Here is a 20,145-nt window from a genome sequence, read left to right as displayed (position 1 = left end):
ACCAAATCATAATTTATTATTTATTCACATAAGACTCCAAAGCCCCATTTTCAACAGCTATTACTCTGGTAGATATGGCATGCATTTAAGGAAGGAGCAACTAAGTTCTTGTAAGGTGTCATTTTCTGAAAATGCAGGCATTTTTGCACTTATTCTCTTTGCTAGTTGTGCATCTAGGCCAGGGGTGTCGAACTCCAGTCCTGGAGGGCCACAGTGGTTGCAGGTTTTCATTCTAACCATCTGCTTAATTCATGACCAGTTTTTGATGCTGATTAACTTCTTTAGCCTTAGCTTTAATTAGCTTGACTCAGGCTCCTTAGTTATTTTTTTCTTAATTAGCAGCCGGGCAGTAATGAGACATAAAACAAGCAGGACATGACCAGCTCACCTGTACCAAACAAAATCTGAAAATAAAGATGAAGGTCTTAGTAAGGTTGATCCTTCAGATTACCAAAACATTTTAGGTGTTCTTAGAAAAAAGCAGAATATTAACAGTTTGGAAATGTCTGCTGTGGCAGAAAGAGAGCAGCAATAAGCCATGGAATTGAATAACGGGTTTAATTAACAGCAAGAATCAGCTTCTTATTAAGGATCTGGTTGGAGTTTGAAGCCCCAATTTAGCTGGTCATCTGTTGGCACATTTCATTTCTCATTTCTGTTTGGCTGTCATTTAATGAAGAAAAGAATCAATTCAGAAGACTTAATCCTTAAAAACAGGGCTATTAAAATAGAGGGAAAAGAAGTTAATTAGCAGTGAAAACTGGACACTGACTAGGAAAAGGGTTAGAAAGAAAACCTGCACCCACTGCGGCCCTCCAGGCCTGGAGTTTGACACCTGTGATCTAGGCTTTCCTGTTCTTTTTCTGTCCAGGTTAGGTCCAGGTTGTCCTTTTCACCCACAACAGTAACAGACACTTTTGGATTCAATCTTCATTACTCATAACAACAATAGGTTGCCTTGTTTCTTGAGAAAACAGTCACGTTTTGACCATTTTGAGCACAGAATTAGACTTGGAATGCCCGTACTTTTCAACCCAAATATAACAATGGTAATAATTCTTTACACTAATATAGTGCTTTTCTCACTACTCAAAGTGCTTTTTATAGTGAGTGGGGAGCCACTTCAACCACCACTAATGTGCAGGATCCACCTGGATGATGTAATGGCAGCCATTCTTGTGCCAGTACACTCACCACACATGAGCTATTAGGTGGTGAAGTGGTGAGAGAGATAGCTATTAGGTGGAAGAATGACTAGGCCATGGAGGGACATTTAGCCTCGGGATACATCCTGTAGTTTAGGAAGCATGCCCAGGAATCTTTAGTGACTACATAGAGTCAGGAGTTCGATTTTACATCTCACCCGAAGGACAGTGCCATTTTTACAGCACAGTGGCATTAGGATCTATGTTCAGACCACCACGGGGTTAGCACCCACTGCTAGACTCACCAACACCTCTTCTAGCAGCAACCCAAACATTTCCTAGATGGTCTCCCATCCAAGTACTGGCCAGGCCTGAACATACTTAACTTCAGGCTGCTAGACAATTCAGTTGTTTTACTGAACAGAATAACAGATTTCAGTTGCACTAAGCCAGTTAACAAAGAATAAGCATTTTAAATATGACTCATAAAAGATGAGCTCTGAGAGCTTACCATTAGGACACTGTTGCTAAAAATGGGGCTTTTCAGTAAATAATTATAAAAATCAGTCATTTCCAGCAGTAATAGTCGTCTACAACATTAGTAATGTCTGAGCATTATTTTTATAGATGAATATCAATCAAACATTTACATTTTTATGAAAAAGTTAGTGTACTTCACAACACATGTTTTAGTAAATTAATTTTCCCTTTTGCCACCCCATTTTGCATTAGTTCTCACTTCATTAAAAATACTTTTCAGATAAGCAGGAGTTCTTTGTGAGCTTGTAAGGAAGGTTAGAAAAAAATCAGATGGATGGATAACTTTTTTTTTTTTTTGCAAAGTTCCACGTCTTTTCCTTTTTGGGACCTTCAATTTATATTTTGGTATTCAATTTCAGAGCTAAAACAAGTACCATAAGATATTTGTTTGAGAACGAATCTAGCAATGACAACAAGGGCCAATGCGCACACACATTACTGCATGCTTGTTGTAAAAAGCAAATGATAAAGCAATTGAGAGAACAGCCTTTACCTTTCTATCCTTAGTAGTATTGTATAAAAAGTGTTTTACTACAGCAATACTGTACAAATACAAAGCTATTCTCTTTTACAGCAGACCAGAATAAAAAAAAAAATGTAATTGCTTTTCTTACATTTACAGGACACATGTAACATGTCTATAGAACATTAAAATAAAAATAAAAAAAAGGTTTTGCAAATAACAGATTAGAAAATAATTAACTATTTATAAAAAAAAAAAGAGGCATGTTTATTGTTATAAAATATTCATTATGATTTAGTGAGTTTGAGATCTGGAGTGCACGCTCTACAGACAATAAATATTTCAATACAAATGGCTTTATATGGTACACGCAGGCACACATTTTTGCCTAAATTCAAGACACATACAATCAAGATTTTTTGCCTTTTGTCACTACTTGTTATAGTCTTTAGCTGAAAGTGCTAATTTTGTGGCAATTAAAAAATAAATATCTAGTTAATTAATACTCTTGAGTTTGATGAATGTTTGCCCAAAGCACAACTTTGTAAACATACCTTGCAGCTATAATTCTGTAGGACTAGACTTGTGCCAATATATAGTCCAACATCTAAACTTGTCATTGCAAGCTAAAATCTCATTGTAGAAATGTTATAGTTAAGTCCAACTAAGAAAAAATCTCTCATGGACTGCTCAACAAGTCAATCAATCTATATACAGTGGATTCAGAAATTATTGAGACCCCTTCAACTTCTGCACACTTAGTTGTGGTGTTATTTTAAATTGATATATTTGCCATCAATATACATAATAACCCATAATGACAAAGTGAAGATGTGCTTTGAGGACAGTTTGTAAAGTTATTAAAACTCAAAAACTGTAATTTCTCATTTATATAAAAATTCAGACCCTTTGCTGTGGCACTCCAAGTTGTGGTCCGGTGCATCCTGTTTTCTTGAATTGTCCTTGCAATGGGTCTAGAAGTTGACTGGAGTCGACCTGTGACAAACTGAATTTGCTGGACATACTTTAGAAAGGCACACACGATGTGTTATATTATTTAAAATTGGAAAAAATCAAATACTCAGTTAGAGGATCTGTGCAGACTTTTTTCAAAACATGGCAGGATCTAATCAGTAATATTTTAAAATAAGTTTATAAAGCACAGAGAATTTATTAATTTAGGTATTTTTACAAGCCTTAAATTTTACACCGTTTGGCTTGCTCTCTCTCTCTCAAGGGTGGGGATCGATCTGTTCTTAGCATAATTCTTTTTTTTGTAAAAACTTGATTGCTATGTATTGATTGTAATAAAATTAATAAATAAAAATTAAAAAAAAAAAAAGAAAGGCACACACGTGTATAAAACGTCCCACAATTCACACTGCATGTAAGAACAAAAAACCAAGCCATAAAGTCAACTGAATCTTCTGTGGACCACCACAATAAAATTATGGTGAAGCACAGCTCAGGACAAGAGTATAACACATGTTCTGAGTGTTCCAAACCAAGACATCGATATTTTTGAAGTGGAAGAAGTTTCGAACCTGCAAACTTTTCTGAAAACATGTTTTCACTTAGTCATTATGGACTACTAAGTGGGCAAAAATGGAAAACGTATCAATTTAAATTTAAACCTACAACACAATAAACTGCCAAAAGTGATGGGGTTTGAATACTTTCTGAATCCACTGTGCATCCACCTTAATAAAAGGACAAATGTATGTGTGTGTCTATGTCTCTGTTATAAGCAATCTGATACGGGATTCATAAAATAGTGTTAATATTTGTTATGCACCATATGTTGGAATAAGAAACGCAATGCGTTTTGTAATGAAAATAACATCCATCCATCCATTTTCTAACCCGCTGATATTACAAAATACATTCAAATAGATGGTGCATTATAAACGTTAATACTAAGGTCTACTGTACATTGATTGCTTAGTTTTCAACTGGTAGCACAGGATCCCGAGCTGCTTTATCATGTGATGGGTGCAAAAATGCGCTATGCCAGTGCATGCTCCCCAACCTGACCTGCCCCTGACCTGACTTGGAATAACCAGACATTTGCAAATACCCTTTATTTTAAGAAGTCCGCATGTAGGTAAGACTCCTGAAAAGTAATCTCAAATTCAACTTTACAATAACGAAGAGAGTTTGAATATACAACAACTACACATAAAAATGTTCATCATCATAATTGTATTTAATGTTTTGCTTAAGTAATCATCTTCAAAGAAGGAAAAAGTATGTGAGCCCACAGATTAAGTAATTGTTGGAACATCCTATAGCAGGACATCTATACAATCAATGAAACAATTTATTGAAAGTTCAGTACTCAACGAATGTATGGTTAGAAATGCATAAGCTTTCAAATAATAGATTCTGAATGGCTGAACATACATCACAATTTTGCTTTTGATAACTTCAGAAGCACACACACTCTAGGGACTAATTAAATTTAGGTTTTATGAAGAAGTATTCAAAAGCCTATAAGTAGCTGAGCTTTGAGCATAGCACGCATAACACAAGTATGCCCACAGCATGCAGAGCATGTCACTCAGCAACTTTCCTTTGATAACTTTTTCCTTTCAAACTCCAGGCATCTGTTAAGTGGACAATGCATTAAAGGCTGACTGAACAACCTAGTATGAGTTTGTTACAAGCATAATGGCATAAATATGTACTGTATATGTCAGCTGTATTACATGACTGACAGCCTCAACCTACATTATTCAAAATACTTTCCCACTGCCTAAAAATATCAATAAAGTTTGGGTTTTGTATTTTTATCAAGACATTAAATGCTTTGCAAAAGAATAAAGTACAAAAACAAAACTTTTCATGCAATGTCACATAACTAAATGTCCATCCCTCACTCGTAATGCATCAAGGAAACATTTTGGCATTGAACAACATTTAGCTCAAGTTGTACTTGTTGCCTTGTCTAAAGTTTATTTAAGAGACCAAAACACATTGTATCACACAGTTTCTTTTCCGTATATGTGCAGCTTTATTCCAATCTTTACCTAATTTCAGTATATTCTAAACTAGCTGTCCCCTATGGCTCCGCCCACATGGTAGTAAAATAGGGCAAACTTCAAAAATCAACAAAAAAAAAAAAAATGTAATTCTGGCCAAGCGAAAAGTAGATACTCTCCAAAATCAAACATTGGCACTATATCTGATCATGCTCAGCTCTGACAGGAGAAGCACGTGGTCGTGATATCTCTGGCAATTAGCAGCTACCCTCTAAAACACACATACTGTAGCTCTGATCTCTCTCTCTCTCAAAAACGTCAAATGTTACTCCTTAACAATCTGTAGATGATAATGTCTGTTGAACAAACAGGTGTCGCTAGCTAAGTGAAGGCAAGGTACGTTACAACAAATGGCGAGAGGTAGACCAACTCGAAAGGAGGCTGGTGTGTGAGTGAGGAGGGCCCCGCAGCTTCTCTCTCAGATTCGCACAAATAAACTGAGAACTGAAAGTGCAAAGACAGAAGTCACAAAATCAACCAGAATGTCAGAGCAAATTATAGGACAAAACCTGATCTAAATCAGTTACGTAGCTCTCTTATGAAAACCAGACAGACATACAGATATAGATGACAGGAATTACCTATACGGTTATTTAAATATGTAACTTCAAGTACAGGAATCCACCTTAATAAAAGGATTACTTTTAAACAATGGGAAAGCAGGGGGATGTCCTTTGGTTAGGCTATTTCTATTAACATAAACAACAACTTTTTTTTTATTTTGGTAAGGTTTCATAGCACTTCAATTTTTACAAAATGTTTATTTGTAAAACAGAAGTACCTAGAAGGGATATTTTCAGCCTCCTGGCTAAGACATAAAACATCTGGACTTCTGGAAGAAAAGTAATAGGGTGAGAAAGGTAGACAAAAATCTTCTTCATAATTTATGCTGGTGACAGATTTAGCTCAGTACACCCAGGCATGAATGCTGGACAAGTTTTGTCCATTTCATATACAACTAAAGAAATCAAACATGATATACAATCACTTAGTTTCACTTCATGTACAAATGAGAATCTTTTTGCAATCAACCAGCAACCTTCTACCAAGTTTCAAAAGGGAAAGACACCAATGTACAGAAAGGCACAGAGTTACCAGATGAAAGTTTCAGGAATGTCATGACTGTAAAGAAATCCAGGATGGCACATTGGTGCAGTGGTTAGCACTGCAGCCCCACAAATCCACTGCCTAGGACAGGGGTGTCCAAACTACAGCCCGTGGCCTGCAGCAAATTCTAAAAATATAATCAAATATGGCCCATACACGAAACTTGTTTTTAACTGTATTGTACTTCTAAGGTTTAACACAAAGCGGAGCTGCTGTCTTGATCATGGCAGCATTTTCACAAACAAGCGCAACCAAAGAACAATTTTGCTACGGGTGACCAAAAATGGCAGAACCAAAGAAACGCACATTAGAAAGTGACTGCAGAAGTTTGCATATTTCTTCCTACAAGTCTATTTGATTTGCAATAAAATTATTGCAGTGATGAGAGTATAATGTGCGTCAACATTACGAAACCAAACATCCGACCTACAAGTCCTACATTGGTGCCGAGCAAGAACAGAAAGTTAAGCAAATGGCAGCTAGTCTGCTAGCTCAACAACAGTATTTTTTTTCTGTGCTAACAAAACACAAGAAAATGCCACATTAGCCAGTTACAAGGTAGTGCAACTCACTACCCGTCACGGTAAACCTTTCTTAGATAGTGACTTCATAAAACAGTGCCTCACTAAAGTCACAGGAATAACGTGCCCAGAGAAAATGCAGGAATTCAACAATGTGCGCTTGTCCAGAAATGCAGGTGTGCAGCGAACTGAAGATTTGTCAGCTAACTTAAAACATCAAGTGTCAGATAAAGTTTGTGCTTTTGATTTTTACTTGATTGCATGTGATGAAAGCACTTTGTAATACAATAAATGATAACTCATTAATGGGGAGCTGTGATGCTGTTTTTTCTTTAAGCATATTCAATTATGAAGCATAATTTATCTATATTTGGTTGATTTTGCTAGCTTAATACACAGGAAGTGAGAAAAAAAAAATCTGTACGTGGCCCACAGTGAAAAAGGTTTGGACACCACTGGCCTAGGACACTCACATTCATGCCTAGTGTGTTTACACTGGATTTCTGCAGGTAATCCAGTTTGCTTCCTACATTCCCAAAGATGTGTGGCTTGAGTTAAACGGACTGTGTGCATGACCCTGGGCTTTGGCCCACTTGATACTAAGCTAGATTAAATGTGTTTCAGAATATTATGTAAGAATACAAATAACCTGTCTAGAGACCGTGCGTGTCCTGAGATGGTGTATTTTTGACCGTGAATTATCATGGGTGGCAAGAGAGTTGCTAAACTGGCATCACCCACCAGGTTCACAGAATGACTGTCTTGAATTTATCTGGGGTTATGTAGTCTGTTTGGTAGACAGAACACCACATTTTGATTGCAACAGTATATTTATAAAGATTGGGATTTGATGCAATTAGTAATTGTTAGCATCCATAACACGGGCAGCATATGAAGTACTTTTAAGGTGCATTTTCTGAGGTTCCCATATGGTGGTAAAAGTAATATTTGAAGGTTTGTCTATCCACAATCGGAAATGAGGCCCACAGAATTACTTACAAAATAAAATTTGGTTCAATTAAAATAAAGGTACAAATTATAACGAAAAAATTTCATGCTTAGGAAACCCTGCATTTTATAAAAGCAAGCTTTTTTTTTTGCAGTACAACTTAAAAAAAAGAAAACAATTCATTGCTAATAAGTATCCCCCTCCCCACACCCCCCCAGCCTAACTGAAAACATGCAAATAACAGCACCATTTTCATCTAAAAGTGCTATTTACTAAGGACACAACTCTTTGATAACACAGAATTTCACAAAGGACACCAAACAAGCGCCATGACAAGTCATCTAAATGTATTATGTAAGTAATAACACACCAAATACACCATATGTTATTCATAGTGGACATCAGGGCAGGTTGGGGCCTTTTACAGCTGTTACAAAAATAAACAGCAAGCTCCTTGGGGTTCACAATACGTGTGTTTGTGATTTGGGAAACGAGGAAGACATGTCAACGCTTATGTTCTTTAGGTTTATTTGGATCACATATACCTGTCAATTTTATTTCAATTTCAGCACTGAACAATCAGGGTAAATTAACATTAAAAGCATAAACATCTGTGTCCTCTCATCTTTCTTTGAGAGTAGGCATGAGCAAAATCAAAAGAGAAACCATCCCTAGACGGAACACCATCTTACACACTTACTGTAGATATATTCAACTGCACCAGGCCATCTTACAACCACTGAAAATTTATTTGGAGAGTGGGGAAAAAATGGAGATCGTAGAGTACCCCAACAGGTATGTAAATGATGCAAGCAAACCTCCAAACAGTATTTCAGTGCTGTGTGCACGTATGGGATTGTCTCATATGCAAAATGACAGGCAAGCTGAAGAGAATTCATTTTGCTAGTTTTTCACGCTATGAGTGCTTATCTTGCAGTAGGGCTAACCTCATCTGAACCCTCATACATTTACAACACAACGCCAGCTTAAAACTCTTCATCATGTACGTTGTAGAGACACTGACAAGGCAGCGCTCTTCTTTCATTTTGCACTTGTACCTGTCCTTTAAGCACAGTGATTTGCTGTCATCTCTCTTTTTCTGTTCCACCTTTTAATGCTGCCACTATCTGCAAATTGAAAAATCCCAAAAAAAAGTCCCCTCTACAATCATTGGCACCCCTGGTAAAAATGAGTAAAAAAGAATTGGGGGAAAAAAAATTACCTTTTGGTAAATTACCTTAATCTCACACTGAAAAAAAGAGACATCCAAACTTTAATTAAAGTACATTTATTCTAACAGAAAATAATCATCAAGAAATAATTATTTTTAACAAAAACATATGCCAAGATTATTACTACCCCATGAAAGTCTTATGCACAAAATTCAACTAAAGTGTTTTTCCATCCATATCTTACCTTTTTTTCCTGTGTTGAAGTTGATCAGAGTGTGTAGGAAATTTGAAGCAGTAAGCCAAGATGTTCTGTGTCACAGATGTATAAATATTAGGTTGTAAAAAAGGACAATTTCTCTTTTCTTTTCCATGTTGATGAATGATTAAAGTGAACACACAATTCAAATGAGGGAAAAGTGTGCTGACCTTCATAAATCATGGAATGGCTATAAAAAATAGCTACACGCTTGAAAATGCCCATACCTACAGTTTGGGCAATAATTAAAAAGTTCAGGATCAACTGAAATTGTTGCCAACTTGCCTGGAAGAGGACCCAAGTTTATTTTTTTCTCCTGAGGTTACATTTCTGGACATTTGATTTGATTTTTTTTCAAATCCCAACTGTTTTCTAATAGTTTATATTGTAAATGTATGCTAAACAAAAATGAAAGAAACTCGTTTCATGGGAGCAAATCACTTTAAAAGCATGCAAAAATAATATAAAGCGAGCACCACTGTACCGTTCTTTGGAGTTTAACACTAAAGCTGTGCTAGATTTATATACTTTCTGTTGATACTGGAAGATGTTCATGAATTTCCTCTTTGCATCTGTCAGTGGTGCATTTTTCACTGCAAATGGCAAATTTGCAATGTATTAAAAACTTTGATTCGAATAATTACTTTTATAATTACTGTAGTCTTATCTGCAATGTAAATTACCTTATGACAGTGTACACTAAAAATTCAAAGTACAATGACCCTTAACTGCCTGTGCAAATTTGTCGCTGCGCCTGTTTTTCCTCTGCACATCAGTGATGGCGCATTTTTGTCAGACTACCATCAAATGCCGATCATGTGCTGAGGTGGCAATAGCAGTTTAGATATAACAGATTATTTTTAGTCTAAACAGTAGTATTTTTTTCCTTTGTACAAAGTGAGGAAAATCATGCATATTAAAAGCAAATAAAACTATAAAGGAACCATGCACTCCCCATTGATTCAGATTCAGAGCTACATTGAAACCAGTAACAGCAAGCACCATCCTTGTTAAGACCAATCACACTTGGACTTAGTCACACTGGACACACATGAGAGATAAACAAATACGATAAATATAAATAAAATAAAAAAAAATAAATATATAAATAAATATATATATATATATACATACATACCGATATATATATATATATAGATATATATATATAGATATATATATATATATATATATATATATATATATATATATATATATATATAGATATATATATAGATATATATATAGATATATATATAGATATATATATATATATATATATATATATAAATATATAAAGATTGTGCAACATTTGATGCAAAGCTCACGTTCAAAACAGTACGTTATATAGTATACATCTTTATATCATTTTTTTCGTTTCATTAGGAGCATACAAAATAATGCTCTTAGGTCAATAAAATCAAATTAACAAGGATACATCAAATAAAACACCTTATATACATATGCTCTGCTAAGATAAGTAGTAGTTCAGTTGTGTGTTAGCAGTCAAATAAAGCCTACATAACAGCACATGCTTACAAATTGTAAAACTGCCGACAAAATCATGACTGGTGATCACGCACCAGTATTCCTTCAGCGTATTATGTTAGATACTGGTGATACTTCAGCAAGTAGATTACCACTCATGTTGCATAGACAACAATTTCCAACAGTTTTAGCATTTGCTCTAACTATAAATAAATCTCAGGGCCAGAGTTTTGACCATGTCGGAATACATCTTTGGACCATTACCATGCAAAGTGAGCTATCGGGGGTGGGGGGGATTCGGAGGGGGGTCAAACCCCCCAGTAAAAATATAATATAAAGATTTACTGTTTGATTTGATAGGGACATGGTGGTACAGAAGTAGCACTGCTGCGTCGCAACAAGGAAACAGTTGTTTAAGTCCTGGATGAATCCCATATCACACATAGGTTTCCTCCGGGTGCTCCAGTTTCCTCCCACAGTCCAAAGACATCCAAATTAGTTGGACTGACAATGACAATGCTTTGATACTGGATGCATGGATAATTTAATTTAATAAAATAAATTTAAATATTAGCAAAACTAAAAAAAAAAAAATCTTATTTCTCAAATTCCAAAAAATATTTTTTTCAGTAATGCAGTGAAATATTTTAGTGCGCAATTTTCTAAAACAAAATTATGAAACTTTTCATATACCAGTATTTAATACTATATATCTAAAAACATAAAATTATTGCTTTATTTACATTGTATTATTTCACACATTGTGTTGAATCACATTTGCTGCCTACAATTTTGTCACTGACTGAATACCTTCCAGGCAACATGAGGCTAGTCAACTATTACAGGGAACATTTATTTCAAATAATTGCAGTTTAAGTGGGTGCCACAAATTACAGAATCAAAAGGTACTATTACATTTTGTCATAAAAATATTTAATGATGGCTTATTTTCAAGTCTCCCTTTTCACAAAATATAATAATACTGAAAAAAAGGTAAAATCTGATGCGCTATTGTTAGATTAGACAACCTCTAATATGATGTAAGTAAAACTCCTATAAATTAACTGAAATATTTATTGAACTATAAAAAAATTACATATTTGTTTACTTACAGTTGAACAAGTACTACTCAAGATGATAAATTACAAACTGTTTTAACTATGTATATTCCCAGAAGCTCATATTTGTGTGTGTCTAATATAAAATTAAAATGGTCAGCCTCTGCGACTGTGCTACATAAAATGTCTCGAAGGATATTTATAAAAACTGGGCTGCAATAGTAAAACACAAAATACTGTTGATGCGGTAAAACCGTTTATCGAAGAGCCACACTTAACAAGGAATGCTTGCGGATGAAGGGAAAAGTTTATATGTGGGACTAACATGGCTTAAAATGCAACTAACCAACAAGTAACATGAACCTGCATTACAAGATACACTACATATTTTTCTCAAATGAACTATGTTTCAGTTGTTTCAAACCCGTAAATGATATCAGTGTGCAAGGTTGAACATATTTACCTGTATGCACACTCAGCCTCCATAGACTATATTTATGTAGTCAAGTCAAATGTCAAAATGACAATTTCTAATGTCTCATTAAATAATCTGAAATTTAATTTTATATGGCATCTGCTTCTGTGTATGTGTGTGTGTGTGTGCCTGTTTGTTACTGCAGTACCAAAGATGGCTGAACAGACTTCCGCAATATTTGGAAGGATGTGAGGGATGCTATAAAGATAGAACTTTATTTGTCCCAAGGAGGAATTTTGGCTTTTTCTAGAAGCCCTTTAAATACACACACGCACACACACACACACACACTATGGTCTGAAACCACAGTATGAGTGAAAAACGAGAAAATTTAAAAGAAACAAATCTTCTGGCTTGGCTGTCACAGTGAAGTGTTATGCAGCTGTATTGCTGTTGGTATAAAGGACCCCAGTTGTGTTTCTGACACATACCGCTGGAAGATTTGTTGGCTAAAAGTACTAAAATGATACTGTACTAAAAGGTTTTTTTTTATACAGTCACATAATGAGTTTATAACACACATCTTATGACTTGTAACAATGTATTAAATTCTAACATCTAAAATGTAAGCACTCATTTCTGAATCCAATGAAAAACTTGGTAATTAACATCCTTCATTTTCATACCCATAGAAATCAGTATGAATGGATGAACAATGTGCTGGAACAAGGTCCAGTGTACTATTCCAGTGAGTTTTTAAACTTTACCACCATGGTCAAACTGTCTGCCCACACATTTTCATTCGACTGTCTGTACGCTACACAATGCCAATAAAATGATTAGTACTTAAATGTTTAATATTCACAAAACCATGTAGCCCAAATGAAGAACATATACCTCAGCTAATATTTGTTTGTGTGTATATACAGTAGATACACTGTATGTGTGCATGTGTATATAGACATATGCACAAATGTAAAATGTATGTATACTGTACATATCCTAAAGAAATGTAAATTAATTTGCTTTAAACAGGAATCTCATTTTAAATGTGTTGAAAGTTAAGAACGACAATGAGTTATGGTGCAAGAAGGTAGCCAAAGATGAAAGCAAGCCTGAAGCAGTAAAAGGTGAGGTTGGTGGGAAATTCCCAAGAGCGTATGTGACTAAATTGCTGACACTGAAAAAATACACTCTCTTTAGGATAACAGCAGCTGATAAAATTAAAAAGGGAGATTAGAGGAAGGCCAGGTGGCCACTAAAATATTAACCAGGCAAATTATACCAGATTACATTTCCTCTGGACTGTCCCTATGATGACCACTGCATATCTGTTATGTTTTCTGGCATTGCACTTTCAGCCACTCAAGAAATCAGGTTGCAGAACGTTCTACAGCAGTACCTGGATATTTATTACTCCGTATTCCCCTACAGACTCTTGCCTGTCCACTCGCTCACTCACTTGACTTGCACACTCTCGCTCTCGCTCTCTCTCTCTCTCTCTCTCGCTCAGTCAGTCTCTCTCTCACGCACACTCTTGCACTGCTCCGCAGTGTTTCTAAGTATAGTGTCAGCTGCATTGGGCTCAACCATATGCAGCGCAAGCTCAGTGTTAAGATGGGAGGGGAAAAAATACCAGGGAAATATAACTGGAAACATGAGAGACCACTTTATTTGGATGTGCTAAAAATAGCTGGACGAATGGCAGGAGCCGCACCGAAGACTCACTGCAGGACGAGCAATCAATAGGCGGAGAGAAGGATGGAGGCTCCCCTATGCTCCTGGATCGACAATTGACAGCTGAGAGACTATTTTTTGCTATGGTTGACTAAATATGGTCAGGGAGTAGAGAGACACTGGAGAGGTTGTTCTGCCTGCAAGTGCATGTTTCAAATGTCTAGCAGCCTATAAAGCTCTAACAGTTTTGCTTGTGCCCTCTGAGTGTGAAATGCCAGCCAGCCAGCCTCTGTCTTCTTTCTCTTTCTTTCTATGTCATGTGTGGGATCCCCCCCATGACCTCCTGCCCCTGTTAGACGTGACCCTGCAGGCTAAAAAAGTACTCCATTCAAGCGGATGCATGATGCTGCATCTTCAACTATCTGAGATGATCTTCAACAAAAGCAACACCGGACAACAAGAAAATTACAAAAAGCAAGAAAGGAAATCAAGAGACTGCTATTCCATTTGAAGATTTAAAAAAAAAAAAAAAAATAGGTGGTGGAAATGCAAAACTTTTTTTTTTCTTTTTTTTTTCCTCTTTTCCTTCTGGGTGTCTCAACTTTTTGGTTCTTGTGAATTATACTTTTCATTCAGTGCACACCACGAAATCTACATATTTCTCTCAGCAAAAACCCATCAGGATGACAACAACAAAGGTGTTGCTTAATAATTTTTTTAAAAAGGGCTGGAACTGAAGTTTAAAAAAAAATGTAAAAAAAGAAGGTCATTGAATAACTGCAGTTTACATAGAATGGCAAAGTAATATACTAACAGGCATAAAGGCAAGACAGTTTGAATTTTTGTGGGAATCTCTCTCTCTCTCTCTTTTTTTTTTTTTTTCCTCTTTTCTACCTAAAAGGTAAGGCAGAATCGCTTCTCCCTCACACTACCCCCCACCCCCCTCTTCTGCTCAGAGGAGCTGATTCAGCGAGTAGCGTGCACTCTGGATGCGATGGCTGCTGCAGATGCCTCTCTCTGTAGGTCATTAGATCTGCTTTAACTAAAAAAGGCTGCTCGGCTCGAACAGGACAGGTAATGCATACTCTTATGTTTGGAGGGACCTAGCATTTTCTTGAATTGATTATGAAAAGATACCAAAGCTATAAGAAGCATGGCTTGTTTTTGCATGGTTTATTTAGAAGCATTTAAGCTTTTTCTTACAAAGATGGAAAAAAAGTTAATGCAACAGTACATTTGTGAAGGATGAAGAGGAAAAATACAAGGTAAGAAAGGAACTTGATGGCACAGAGATTAATTGAAAAAAAAATTGCTTTTGGAATTTTTAACCCCCCAGTTTACTTTAGCTGGGCCACGGCGATCAGTTGTATAGCTCATTAGCTGTCAGTAACTCACTATGTAGGAAAGCCTGGTGGACTTTCACTTGTGGAGCTTTCAAGTAGTTGATCTTCAGCTTATGGGGCACTATAAAACTGGTATTTTGGGACACGGAATAGCGGTTTTATAGTGTGCGGCATGCCCTGTAAAGAACAGAGCAATTCAAGGCAGCTAATGAGTTTCCCTTCTTCCTGTAGTTTGTGGGGGCGGTGGCAGGTTGGGGGCACTTATTATCAAGTGGCAAATACTACCAGATTTAACATCAGTTTAATTCTGATGATGAGTATTCGCCTGCCTTTAAAATTTCTTTTCCACAATGACTAGGAGAAGAACTGGTGCTATTTTTTTTCTTAATGAAACAGCCGAGTAGAATTATGCATGCATGTATGTATGTCACAGCATTCACCCAAGGCATTCAGGACACTAACCCATTTCTCCTCCACAGTCTGCATGCTGTAGTCATAATGCTGCATTGCTGTTTCTCCCGGTGCCGCTGTGTAATTCTACTGCTATCCTCTGATTTGTTCATGATCAGCTGCACCAGCTTTTTATCATGAGCTGCAGGAATTTTACTCACCCTGCACTCCCCTTTCCCAGCAGCAGACTGTGAAATTTCCTACACAGGATGTCATTCTTCTGACAAATGCAAGAAAACACCCACCCCTCAAAAAACACAGTTACATCCCATTATTTAGAAAAAAAAAAATAACCACCACCATACAGCTTAACTCCTTTGTCTGTCAATTCAGACATTTATTTCACCTTGAAAAAAATCCCTATGATACAAGACAGGCACTTTCCAACTACCTTCAGTAAAAAAAAGTGCAAGTCTTTGCTGTGTTTTGAAGGGGAGCACATTTGATGGATATTTTAAGTTCTAAAAGGCTGCAGGTCACTTCAAAGCCTCCAATGCTGTATTTACTTGTGGAATGTGAGGAGAGGGTAAAAATTCATTAGCAACCTGCTGAACATTTCACATTTCTATGTAAATGGGTATTGATCAGTTCAGCCTGGAATAAACCAGTGGCCTTGAAATAAACAGAAGCAGGTGAGTGGCAGGGGGGGATGGGGGCACTTTACAGAAGCAACAAAAAAAAAAAACTAAGGGGGTGGCACACAAATCCAGAATTGCTGAATGAGCATTAGCTCTTGCATGTGACCTCTGGCCTGCCTATAGCCTAAATCCTGCTCACAAAAGATTCCTGTTCCAGTTGGATCGCCCTATTTTTTCAAACATCAGCTCCCATTTTAACACCTCGTTGGGGAAGTGGTTAAAACCACAGGCTATACACCAAGAGGTAGATGAAAGGCGTTGGGGAGGGAGGGTTAGAGAGACAGAGAGAGAGAGAGAGAGAAATAAAAGTAAAGGCAGACTCTGTTTTGATGAAGCCATTTGGCTTCAGGAACTCCCCTATTCCCTGGATGCTGCAATCAAGTTTGCAAAGGACAAAGGCTGAGTAAGACACTAAAAGCGATGGGAACAGGAAAGGCCAGCAGAATAATACAAGGGGGGATCTTAGACATTTTTGGCCAAGCCCTCAAGCCACAGCAATGGAAATAAAGGAGTAGGATGATCACCCTAACTCATGAAGAAGAAAAAAAAAAAATAATAAATCACTTTTTTTTTTTTCTCTAGCTCTCTGGAGGACACATGAGGTCAACAGCAAAGACACAGCAAAACGGATTGAAAAATGTTTCATACACAAGATACAAGCCTAGTTTTATTCTGGTGAGTAGTAGCGGAGTGGGGTGGGGGGCATTGCAGAACTGCCATCGCGATTTTTTTTTTCCAGGTATCTCTGAAAGTCACCTTATGTTAATACATCTATTAGACTACTGCACTCCTATTGTGATGCTTGATTTTCATAGTGTTGTATAGATTTAGCACTAAAGGCTATGTCACCCTTTGTACGATTTCCTTGATTGCAAAGAGTACAGTTTGGAGATGTGAGGGTTTTACTTCATTTTTCCATTATACAGATGTCGGCCTTTTCTCTGCCTGCCTGGAGTACATACTTCTTTATGTACCCATATGGACATAAGAAAGCTATGGAATGTAAAGAAGTATGTCTTTTTGGCTTCGGCACTGAGCAACACAACAAGGCATATGGAGCTTTACAGGACCTTTTTTTGTTGCCTTTTGAAAAGATGTAAACTGTTGCAGAGAATAAGCAAAAGGATGAGGGGAAAAAAAGAAATAAGCAAGTAAAACTCAAGGGGAGAGATGAATATTTCTTAAAATCTTTCAACATCTCACCTCCCAAATCAAAAAACTCTCAATATTACTCAGCTGAGAGATATAGTTAAACCAACTATGTCTGAAAAAATAATCACTTATTAATCAAAAGGACAAATATAAAAAAAATATCTAACAGTCCTCAAAAGTAGCAAACAACTGTGTCCTAGGTGTACTTAAGTAAACAGCTTTCAGGAGGACACATCACTTCACAAATATTACTAAAGATTCTCCAGACATAGTCTAAGATTTAAAATTGGCATCCATGTGGCACAGAGGAGTTTTAGTGAACTGAACTTAAATTGAGCAGGTTTGACCTCTAAAAGAAAAAAAAAAATGTAAGCGGTAATTCTAATCTTGCATGTACAGGTGCATATTGCATAAGGAAGTATATACTGACCCATTTACTTTGGAATATCATCCTTTTCTATTTACACAGCCCCTCCGAGCTCACTACCATTTGTTACTTTGGCTTCGTACTTCACTAACGTGAAATGCCCAGTCAGATTAGTGCACAGAAATGTGACAATGCAGAGATATCTGGATCACGTCTGCCAGTCAGCTGGTTTCCACTGCTGAATGCTTCAAAAATACAGGACAGCAATGACAGATTGCTAGGCCTCTGTTTGCTTCTAGTCTCTTGCATTTAGTGCAAAATAGAGCATCTGAATGAATACAATGCTGAAAATGCAGTAAATGTGCATTTTGACCTTATCCTTACTTTCCTATCCTTAAACTAAGCAGCACTTCAACCAATAAACCCATATTTTTAACTAATTACCACAATAACTTGTAGATAAACAAATTTAAAATACAATCGTCAGACACTTTAATTCATATCATGTTAAAACCAGCTCTTATGTCTGCCCAGGCTGAATCCAGGTATTAAAGTAAGACTATCTTGATAGAATATTAGGAAAGTGTTACGGACAACCGAATCAAGTGTTCAAAAGAAGGCACAGTCACTGTCTGTGGGGAGTCTGCATGTTTACTCGATGCCCACATAGATGCCCACCCCCACCCCCTGCCATTGACAGGCATGCTAAGTTAACTTTGTCCCGTATGACTGACTGAACTCTTAACGGACATTTTAGGTTAAACTGACGACTGAGAGACGGTCCATTATGCATGACCGAATATGAGAATGGGTGTGAGTCTTCCCAGCAATGGATTTGTATATGGATGGATGGATGGAGAGACTTTTACTTTTGTTTACACAAGTTGTTTTTTTTTACAAATTTAAGCATAAATTTAAGAGAAAAAGTTTAAGAATAAGCATAAATTAAAATTACTCCAAGTGACAAAAAATAAACAAGAGGTAGCAAAAGTGCTGATTTTCATGATTTTGTTTTTTATTGTTTTCATTCATTTGCATAATTCGGACTGTTTCATTTAAAATATTATTATTTGATCTCATAAACAATTTGTCATAAAACAAATTGTTTGATACCCGACTAATTATTTGATACCACCACCAATACGATACAAATTGCTTCTTATGCTCAGCAAGCTTCCCTCAAGGAGCATTTAAGGCTTACAGCAAGAGTTGGTAATTCAACAAACAGAGAGTACAATCGTTTTAAAATGTGAGTATCATAGGAGAGCACAGAGAAAAGCAAGGATAGAAAGCCTTTATTAGAAATGTTTACCATCACAGGCCTAGTCAGTCAGCTAAAACAAAACTATTATTCTTCAGCTGGCAACTGGTGAAAGAAAATGCTGAACTTACCAGAGTTGTGTCAACGGCTTGGGTTAAGACACATAATTAATGCATACAATATTATTACAAATACATCTTTTATCGTAAAAGGCCAGCATTAACTAAATACATGCCATTAAAGTTTCAGTTAGACAAGGCACCCGGATGATAAATCCACTGTGATCAGCTGTCTCTCTTCTTGGCTGTCCCCAACACCCCCTCCAACTTGGACATATTTGTGAACTCTGTGCATGTGCTGACACCAACGTAACTCAAACATTTCCAAGCGGCTGACTGACACAGAGACCAGATGCTGACATTATCAAATGCTGTACTGCTTTTTTCCATTGCTTTCTCTTGCCCTGATATGGCTAGTGTATGAATCAGGAAAGCTATCCAAAAACACTCGAGCAGCTGAAAGTGTACATGAGCTTCAGCCTGGGCTGGCTCAATGCATGGGTGGGGGGGGGTAGGGGGTCTTAAAAATAGCTCTAGTTTTATAGCTAGCTCCCTTTACTGTCAAAGTCCATTCTGAGCGGCACCTGCTACAGTCATGTTTTTATTAAAGAGCCCACAATATAAGGAAGTGCACTTCACATATTCTTACATACTTTCAGAATGAATGGTCTTTGAATGCTCTTTAAATGCCTCTCAAATAAAAATGCACCAGAAATAGTTAAATGTCTATCTGAAATTAATAAACTGTAATTTACTACCGGTGATGTTAAGAAATCACTTAAATGTATGTGACAATGCCTGAATGAATGAATGAATGAATGAATGCACCCCAAGTCAAACCAAATGAATTTCCACTAATGTATGTAATTCATGTATTATTATTGTGCTGAGGTGCCTATGATACTTTCAGCCAGTATTAAAACACTTATTAATCTTGAGTTCACAGAAACGCAAAATGTTTGTTATAGACGCACATAAGATCATCAGACTGTTGTGGCAAAATGGAGACCGAAAGAAAACTCTCCACCTGGAGGAGACCTAGT

General features: G+C 36.7%; 1 protein-coding gene and 1 long non-coding RNA gene across 4 annotated transcripts in view; one reads left to right on the top strand and one right to left on the bottom strand.

Annotated features, from left to right (window-relative positions):
- Positions 1–20,145, bottom strand: part of mib1 (MIB E3 ubiquitin protein ligase 1) — a 208,232-nt gene that overhangs the window by 108,456 nt on the left and 79,631 nt on the right. The gene's annotated exons all lie outside the window — the stretch shown is intronic.
- LOC120530322 overlaps positions 14,914–20,145 on the top strand; it is a 44,713-nt gene continuing 39,481 nt past the window's right edge. For both annotated transcript variants that reach the window (XR_005633947.1, XR_005633946.1), the window contains exon 1: positions 14,914–16,938. This is a non-coding gene — a long non-coding RNA (uncharacterized LOC120530322). The remainder of the gene's footprint in view (positions 16,939–20,145) is intronic.

The sequence above is a fragment of the Polypterus senegalus genome, chromosome 5, assembly GCF_016835505.1.
Source record: "Polypterus senegalus isolate Bchr_013 chromosome 5, ASM1683550v1, whole genome shotgun sequence".
In the NCBI taxonomy this organism is placed as follows: Eukaryota; Metazoa; Chordata; class Cladistia; order Polypteriformes; family Polypteridae; genus Polypterus; species Polypterus senegalus.
Note: the sequence above shows the minus strand (reverse complement) of the source record. Positions and strands in the feature narration are given on the sequence as shown.